The 9824-nt window shown below is 35.8% G+C and overlaps 1 long non-coding RNA gene across 1 annotated transcript; it reads right to left on the bottom strand.

The window, feature by feature from the left end:
• Positions 1-1462: 1462 nt before the first annotated feature.
• Positions 1463-2540, bottom strand: LOC145597005 (uncharacterized). Its single transcript, XR_014103299.1, has 2 exons — positions 2352-2540; positions 1463-1728 (listed from the first exon to the last, which is right to left on the bottom strand). It is a non-coding gene; the product is annotated as an uncharacterized LOC145597005 (long non-coding RNA).
• Positions 2541-9824: the final 7284 nt, after the last annotated feature.

Raw genomic sequence — 9824 nt, 5'->3', positions numbered from 1 at the left:
TTTCAGGTATTGAAGCATATTCATGGCGGGGCATGAGTAAAGAGCGAATCTTGCTAGTTTTCATTAGTTCATGATGTGTTTTTATGCTTTGATTATTTATGGTATTATTTATATGTGGACTAACGCAAAGATTTGGATTTGGTTTGGTTTTTAATAAGGGCCTTTGATGGTTCCAAGTTGGTGGTTGATATTGTTTGACTTTGGTTTTAACTTTACTTTCGTTTGGTTGACTTTTGAGTCGACTCGTTTTGAATGGTTTTGATATAAGTCTTCCGCCGTGTGTCTTTGATAATTTCCTTAGCCGTTCTCACGGTGGCGGTAATGTCTTAGATATTCCTAAAACGTATTTTAAAGAGTAAAATAGGTATTTTTAAAGGAAAGGAATTTCTAGGGTGTTACACAATCTTCCAAGCTATACCTTGTGAAAGAACCCTACCTTCCACAAGCAAGCTACGACAACTCCTAGACAAACGAGAACAAGAAATAGAAGCATTATAAGTAAGTAAAGCATGGTATCGAGCCGAAAAAACGAGAAACGAGAAGCTAGGGATGCTGAATACGCTAAGTCTGTTTAGCAAACAATACCCAACCCTTCCCAAGCCTTTAAGTAAATGGAGGACTTGCAAAGAAGCCAAAGCCTAGCCTCGAGAAGAACTATTTGAGCGCCACCAAAATCTTCCTGTAAATCACCAATCCTATCGCAAACAGTTGACGAAACCTTAAAAATTGACAGAACATGATTAAAAGAAGCAACCAGAATTGAGTTAATAATAATCAAATTTGTTACCGTTGAAAGACAGAGAGAAGCAAAGGTACAAAGACACTTGACCAAACTGTCAATCAAAGGCTGAAAGTCCTTATATTTTTTTGTCTCATATCAACAAGGACACCAAAATAACTACCTAAAGATGGACGACCCTGCATCTGCAAGGACGATGCCAAATAGTCTTGATAATCAGCACGAGTATCAAAACTGAACTTGACAACTGATTTTTGTAGTTTAATCATTTGCCCAGATGTCGAACAAAAATCATTAATAACATAAATCAACTGTTCACAAGCTGCAGGAGACACCTAGAAAAACAATAAAGCATCGTCTCACTAGTGGAAAAATAGTTATCCGTAACGGGCAAAAATAGCCTATCCGTAACGAGCAGCAGGCGTTACGTATGCTGCCATTACAGATAGGCTATGTTATTCATAATGGCCAGTGCCCATTACAAATAACGGGTTATTCGTAACGGACAGTTTGACTGCCCGTTACGAATTACCCGTTATTTGTAACGGACAGTTTGACTGCTCGTTCGAATAACCCATTATTTGTAACGGGCAGTCAAACTGTCCGTTACAAATACAATTGAACCTTAATTTTTAAAAAAAATGCAGCAGGTGATAACTGCTACACTGCTAACCTGATAACCTTTTATGTTGCCAAATTTTAATTACTATTATCAATACTCAATAATAATAAATGTAAAATTTAATTAATTATAAAATCAAAGATACAACTTTATAACAACTCTCTAACATGAGTCAAAAGCTACTACATAAATAATAGTCCTTAATACAACATGAAAATTTATAACTATATAGAGTGAATAGTTAATTTGTATGCGAGGCTCGACCAACTGACAGAAGATGAATGCACCCTTTGCATGAACAACATTAACCACTTTCTTCCATGCTTAGACTTGCTCATTAGTGTATTTTCCTGGGCAATGGGGAAATCTGCAGCATAATTCTATTTGTTACACACGGCAGTAATATGTTTGACCGGATGACCATAATATGAACACAAATAGTGAGCTAAAATCAGAAGAATGTTACTAGCTAACTGTAAAAAACCATAGGATGGGAACCCGAAAACCAATTTGGTTTTTCCAGTCCGGGTTTGTTATATGATAATTTCTCAAGTAGCAGAGATGCTATAAGAGACAATGCTGCCATATGCCTTAGAGCCAGGGACAAAACTAAGAAAGGGGTGGAGTATTCCTAGCTACTAATCCCCACCTCCCCGTCTCAGCGTCATGGCCCATCTATTTTATAAGATGGCACGAGATTAACCCTGTATATTTCAATTTCAAAATCCAAAAAGCCAGAAAACAACAAAATGCTTCTTTTTTCATCCACTCCCATTCATATATTCACAACCATACATAATGAGGTTACTCAAATTGCTCCAATATCTTACATTTTGAGCTCAATTAGTTGAAATATAAGTGGGAAATTTACTGTAAAAGAAATAAATTCAATCATTAAAGCAAAAATAGAGAGATGAGCATTGAAATTTATTTTTATAGCACAATAACTTCCTGGTACAAAATTCAGCAACACGAGTTAGCAAAAGTTACCTGGGTCTTGGACTCCAACATTGGTGATACGGAAGGAGTGGACGGCCCACTTCAAGTAGCTACCGTGCTCAGACTTCCTGAGTGGCAAAACTTCTCTCAAAGCAACCTCGTCAATTTGGATAACATTGATACCAGCCTTCTCAAGATCCTCAACCTCATCCTTGATGGCCAAAGCAATTTGGTAGCAAGTCTCGTACATGAATACACAATAATACAAATAAATATATGAGAAATTGAGCCACAATCAAAACAATCTATTTGGAGCAAAGTTTTATTATATTCCCGGTTTTTGAGGATCAAATATGATATTCACAACCAAAGGAATTGTCACAAAACTATATAAAAAGTAAGTGTTAATAAAAAATAAAAAATAAATAAGAAAAACTTATGGAAAGCAAAATGTAATAGCATAGGGGTTTACCTCATCCTTCTGACTAGACAATGCCTTGGCCAAAGCGTTAACTTCAACAACTTTCTGTGCAGCAAATGCAAGCCATGACTTGATTTCATCATCAAGCTTTAAGTCTCGTTAACAAGATCAACAGTAGTGTGAAGAAGTGAGCAGGAAGTGGAGACCACAAGCTTGTCTGCAAGCAAAGAACAACTAAGTTAGCCAAACGTCGTCTTTATTAGGCGACATAAATTTATTTGTTTGAGATACAAGTTAAGTCACCCTTAGCAGGCTTGGACAACAACAAGTAGGAGACTGGTCCAACAAGAATTGGGACAGTGTCTACTCCAAGCTGTAGGACAAACGATAAGATAAGTTACTTTGATAATCATGAAATATTTATAAAAAAAAAATAAAAAGGGATTGTACTGGACTTATAAAGACTACTTAAGAACAAAAGTAGCTCATATCAGCAATACATATCCCCTGACACCCCCTAAATAAAAATTAAGAACATGACAATCAAGAACCCCCTGGGGACAAGGGTTAGTTATTGATGGACCAGAAAATAACAATAATCTAAGGTAAACAAGTGACAAGAAATCCTCAAGGGAAACCTTAAAACTATTTGTGAAAATTTATTTTGAAATTACTGTTCTAGGCACATTCAGTAATTTCTCCAAGTTAAATTCGAAAAGAGAAATTATTGTTATGGGATTCTATGCTTTCAACAATTATGTCAAAATTTAAACAGAATCTTATCAACTAGATACTCTGCATATCTTTTCACTCATTATAGCTGGAAAGTAAGTGAACTTGACTTGAGATTTAAATGAGCTAGGCCAATCACTGCATAACTTGGCTCAAATAAGATCATGAACAAACTTGCAATTGTAGATTAAGGAGTTCTAGTTATAAACCGCAGTTAATATCACGAAACAGCAAAAATATATGAGTTGGTAAACCAAGATAGGCTATCATTAGCTCTAGCTCTGCTTTTATCAACTAGTTGAGAATATATGTACATACTTAGCTGCTTCATGGCCAAAAATGCGAGGAAACAATTGTGTAGCAGTACTGCCCTGCAGAATGTAGAGAATATTTGGAGTTTTCAGCTCTTGAAAAACATAGTTCAGAAACCTCAAGGGATACAAACTAGTATGGAATGAAAATAGAATGGTAGGTGAATAAGATATACCTTAGCTTCCCAAATGTAAAAGTCAATACAGCAAAGTTTAGTGTACTTGATCTTAAATCTGACTTCCAAGGTCTGTGGTGGAGCAACCTCTACTTGCTCTATCACCAACGGCTTCCCGGCCTCCCATGCTATAACAGCTATACAACAAACCAATAATAAATCAACAAAGTGAAGATGAGATTTTGTAGTTAACACGATGAGGCTGAGATTCATACCTTTGCAGGGTATCACAAGGCGAACAGTACTAGACATTGGCAATGTTCAGATCAATTAGATGAGATCTCACTTCGAAATTATTTTCCAGGCACATTCAGTGTCAACCTTGAATTCAGACAATTTTAACAAGCCCATGGCCCGGGTAGGATCCTTGGCAGCCCCTCTCGTATGTAATAAATCAAGTACTTCGAAATTAGTAAGAAAGCCAGCATTGTAGAGGTTGCGTAAAACAAAACCTAACATGAAGAGGCCATTGCAGTATACAAAAATTTCTAAGCGCATGTAACCTTATCAGGTAGAAAACATCAACTAAAAATCACCAACATTCACCAATTGCAGATTAAAACACCAAAGAATGAAGAAATGAAAGAACCTTGCATACAGAATCAATAACAAATACCCAAATTCTCACTTCAACAACAGATTAACAGAGATTATACCAACAACCCATAAATTACCAATAAAAATAAACGAATTGGGGATAAATTGATCGATTTCGATAAAGAACTCGAAGAACCCTAGAATTAATCAATATGCCATATCAGGTTTCTTAATTCTCTCTATAAACAAAAAAAATTACAAAAAAATTCGACAATCAGGTATTAATCGACAAAGATGAACTAAATTCATTACTGATTGCATGTATTACTTGTTTCAATTGAAGAACATTTTTTTTAGATTTATTATTCGTTTAGACATACAAAGGATAATCGAACCATATAAATGCCAAAAATGAATCAAATACAAATTGCATGTAGAAAAAAATAAAGCAAATTAGAATTCACAAGAACAAATTCAATAACTTAAACAATTAGATGCCCATAAATCAATTCAAGAAGAGGAAAAAACAATTGAAGGACTTCTTACCTCACGATCTAAAATGCCCAGAAATCAATTCAAGAAGAGGAGAAAGGGCTTGAGTTTGAAATGAGAGAAAGAGGTGAATGACGGGAAGGAGATCGGGGAGAGGAGAGGAGAGAGGGAGGGATTAAGGGACCGGTGAGAGAGAAATAAAGGTGAATGACGGCTTTAGGTGAAACCCTAAAAAGCTCTCATCAGTTGGGCCAAGTTTGGGCATTTGTATCGGGCACAATACGCCTGTTACGTGTAATATAGTATTCGTAACGGACAAATTAGTGTCCTTTACGAATAAATAAGTATTCGTAACGGACACTATTTTGCCCGTTACAAATACATACGTATTTGTAACGGACACTATTTTTCCCGTTACAAATATCTTAATTGTAACGGGCAAAGCTTTGCCTATTACAAATAGCCTATTACTGTAGACACCCAAATGTGTCTCCCCAAAAAACCAAACCCAGTGATGAGTACCTTTCACTCCGAATCATAATCGAATGAAGGGAAAGTGTGAAAAGTTTGGTGTTGCGGATAGTTTTAATTTCTTTTCTCTTCTCTCTGTTTTTTGAAAACTTATTTTAAGAAAACAGCCAATCCAGTTTGTTTGATCCATGATATGGGTCCAATAGTAGTGTAGTTGGATGGGGCTTGGCAAGAGCTTTCTAACGATATATTATAAGCCCAATTCCGATGAATATTGAGGAAGTTATGACCAATTTACTAAACTGGGCCTGTTTTGAGCCTTATATGCGGCCCAATGATCTAGGGGAGGGCCTAATATGATTTATCATTCCTAATGCAATTAGGAATGGTTTTAGTCTTCTAGATTCTTCTAGAAGGTTCTTTTCATTCCTAATTCAATTAGCATTGATAAATTGACTTTTGTTGACTTTTTCAGAGTTTTAATTAAAATCAAAGAGTATTTTTGAGGGAAAATACAATTTTATCCTCCTGTACGGCAAAATTTATCTGATTTTAGAAAACGCGTGAATTTTTGAAATCAGCGCCAAACGCCGGCTGTAGCGCCTGGCGCTACGTTTGGCTCCTGGCGTTAACGTTGGCGCCTGGCGCCAACAGCCAGCGTTGGCGCTGGTTCGTTTTTTTGTGCGCCAATGCTATGTTTTGTTAATTTTATCTTTTCGGCTGATTTTCTCTATAAATAACGTATTAAAAACTCCGTTTTCATTCACCTACAACCAGTTTTCATCAATTCACAAATTTTCTTTAATCATTCACCGTCTTTCTCTCTTTTTTCTAAACTAGCTTTTCAAATACAAAATTCCGCATTCGCAAGATCTAGATACACCTAGCCATATTCGAAGTTGCCTTCGCCCTAGACGTGAAAGGTTTATTTCTGAGGGTTTGGTCCCAAATCTCTCTTTCAATTATTTAATTTAATTGTTTGTTTTATTATTTTCCTTGAAGTTACTTACGTGTGTATTTTGTTATTAGAAAGAGGTACGAGGCATCAAAGTAAGTACTTTAATGGTTTAATTGATATTATGATATAGAAATCATGCTTAAATTGTTATTTTGATTCCTAGTATCATGTCTAGGGTAATTTTAATATCAAATATGATTGATATGATGCTTCCTATGTTCTTCCTAATATTTATGATTGTTAGTATCATGTTAGGGTTAAAGCTTTGGTTTTTATTGCTTAGTGACATGCTAGGGTTTGTTATTAATCTTGTTAGTATCATGCCTGGGATCTTGCTATGCTTTAACATGATTATTATAATTATGATTGTTATTATGATTATTATTATTATTATTATTAATTATAATTGTTATAATTATTGTGATGATTATTTTTATTATTTTTATGATTGTTATGATTATAATAATTATTATGAATATTATTATTATGTTGCTTGATATATTTATTTTTATTGCTTGATCACACCTTTTATGCATGTTTAAAGGGAATTGGTACTTGTAATCACGCTTAATAAGATAATTAATAATATTGTTTAGGTTTTTTTTTTTAGAAAAGGCAAAATTTTATTAAATCTCAAAAAAAAGGTTACACAGAGGCTACTAAGCCCCTAAGCACAAGTGCTTTACCCAAGCTAAATCATTAGCTCTAACTTTACAAGAAGCTATACTACTAATTCTGTTATATACATCCATACACAATCTATTAATCACTAAGTCTGGTCTAGAGATCCTAGCTTTCCAAACTGCTTCATTCCTTTGCTGCCATATGCTATACACTAGCCCTGTACACAAGCTCTGCATGACATATTTTTGAAACCTGTTCCTTGTTTTCCAACACCAGTCATTACACTCAATTAGAGAACAAAAATTCATCTGGTCTGCAATTCTTCCCTGAAGACAATTCTTAAGCTGCATACTATAATTACACTCAAAAAATAAATGCAAACAAGATTCCACATCTTCCTGACAGAGAGGGCACAGATCATCATCCACGGCCCCAAATTTCTTCAGCTTATCCCTAGTACGCAGCCTTCCCCACATAGCCAACCACATAATGAATCTCTGTTTGGGAATATTATATCTGTTCCAAACCAGATTACACCATGTAACATCAGGTTTCTCTTCTTTTAACCAGTGATAAGCACTAGACACTGTATACCCTTTCTGATTCAGTTTCCAAGTGTCTCTCACAAAGCCTTCCTTAATTTTCTCCTTTACTTTCCAAATTTGTCTCCATTGCCAACTGGCTTGAGTAGGACATCCAACTCTTTTCCAGTTCCTTCCTCTGATATAATGATGATTAACCCACTTCAACCAAAGACTATCATTTTTATTGGCAATATCCCATATATACTTGCCCAAAGCAGCGATATTCCCAGCAACACAATCATGGATTCCCAAACCCCCTTGCTTCTTAGGTCTGTAAATTATATCCCAAGAAATGGGAGGGGACCTTGTGAAAATAGCTTTGCCATCCCACAAAAAATTCCTACAAACAGCCATCACTCCATCAAGCACCTTTTTAGGAAGGATAAACATGTTTGCCCAATAAGTGTGTAAGGACAAGAGAACAGAATTAAAAAGCACCACTCTAACACTATAAGAGAGAGTCCTGCCACCCCAAATTCTGATCCTAGCCACCACCTTATCAATAAGCACATGGAAATCATCAGCAGACAGTTTTTTGGCATTAACCTTGATCCCCAAGTATCTAAAAGGGAGGGAACCTTCCTTGAAACCGGAGCTATTAATAATAGCATTCTTTGTGACCTGGTCAACATTACAAAAATATACATTGGATTTTCCTTCATTAGCAACCAAACCAAAAGTGGCTGCAAAAGTTGCCAGACCTCTCATAAGAAGAGAAGCAGAATTAGCATCACCCCTAGCCATGACAATTAAGTCATCAGCAAAAACTAGGTGATTAAGCCTAACTCCCTTACACCTTGGGTGAAAAAGAAAGGATTTATGACCCCCAATCTTAATCATGATTCTAGATAGATATTCCATGCACACCACAAATAACAAAGGAGAGAGGGGATCTCCCTGTCTTAGCCCTTTTTTACCTGGGAAGAACCCTTTTACTTCACCCTTAATCCCAAGAGAAAAAGTATGAGAAGTAACGCAAGCCATAATGAGCTTCACAAAGTGAGCAGGAAACTTCAAGGCAACCAACATGTCTTCTAAAAATCTCCAATTCACAGAATCGTATGCCTTTCTGATATCAACCTTAAACATACAACCAGGAGGAGAATTCTTTCTCTTATATCTGCCAATAAGATCTTGAACAATGCAAATGTTATGACATATTCTTCTACTTGAGACAAAGTCATAATGATTTTGAGCAATGATATCAGGCAGAATCCTTTTGAGTCTCAAGCACAGCAGCTTAGTGATAAGCTTATACACCACATTACAACAAGCTATAGGTCTAAAATCAGTGACTGATTCAGGCTGCTCACACTTAGGAATCAGAACAAGGTTTGTGCAATTTATTTCTTTCAAGAGAATCCCTGTCTCAAAGAATTGCAGAACAACATTAGAAATATCTTCACCAATTATATCCCAACTCATCTTGAAAAAAGAACTATTGAACCCATCAGGCCCAGGAGCCTTGGAACCAGGGATGCTAAACATAGCCTTCTTTATTTCCTCTCTAGTAACTGGAGCCTGAAGAATATTGTGATGATTCTCCTGAATTAAAGGACCAAGGGCAATAATAGAATGATCAACTGTCCTAGTACAATCCTGAGCTGTGCCTAACAACCATTTATAGTACTCTATAAAAGCATCAGCCATTGAGCATCTGTCAAGACACCAGTTACCTCTCATATCTTTGACAGAGATAACTCTTCTCTTATAATTCTTCATTTTTATACTCTAATGGAAAAATCTAGTATTTTCATCTCCCACTTTTAACCAATTCATCTTGCTTTTTTGCTGCAAAAATGAAAAGTAATCTTTCCTAAGTTGAGCATAAACAGCTAGTAACTCAACTTCTTTCTTCTGAACTGCAATATTGCTATAGTCATTTTGAATCTTCTTTTGAAAAGCAATTACATCCTCCTTGGCTACTAAAAAACGAGCCCCAATTTTAGAATATTCGGCTCTATTCAATCTTTTTAGAACAGTTTTAACCTCCCTGAGCTTCTTGATAACCTTGAACATCAATTTCCCTGTAACATTAATATTCCACGCTTGCTTGATTAACTCACCATAAGCAGGATTACTACTCCACATATCAAAGAATTTAAATGGCCTAGGACCAGTCCTAACTTCCTCTTCAAAACAGATGATAGCTAGACAGTGATCAAACCACATCTCAGAGTTATAGTGAACAAAAGAACCAGAAAAACTAGTCACCCAC

The sequence above is a fragment of the Chenopodium album genome, chromosome 2 (assembly GCF_948465745.1).
Source record: "Chenopodium album chromosome 2, dcCheAlbu1.1, whole genome shotgun sequence".
Classification (NCBI taxonomy): domain Eukaryota; kingdom Viridiplantae; phylum Streptophyta; class Magnoliopsida; order Caryophyllales; family Amaranthaceae; genus Chenopodium; species Chenopodium album.
The sequence above is the reverse complement of the archived record's forward strand: the minus strand, read 5'-3'. Positions and strand labels throughout refer to the sequence as shown.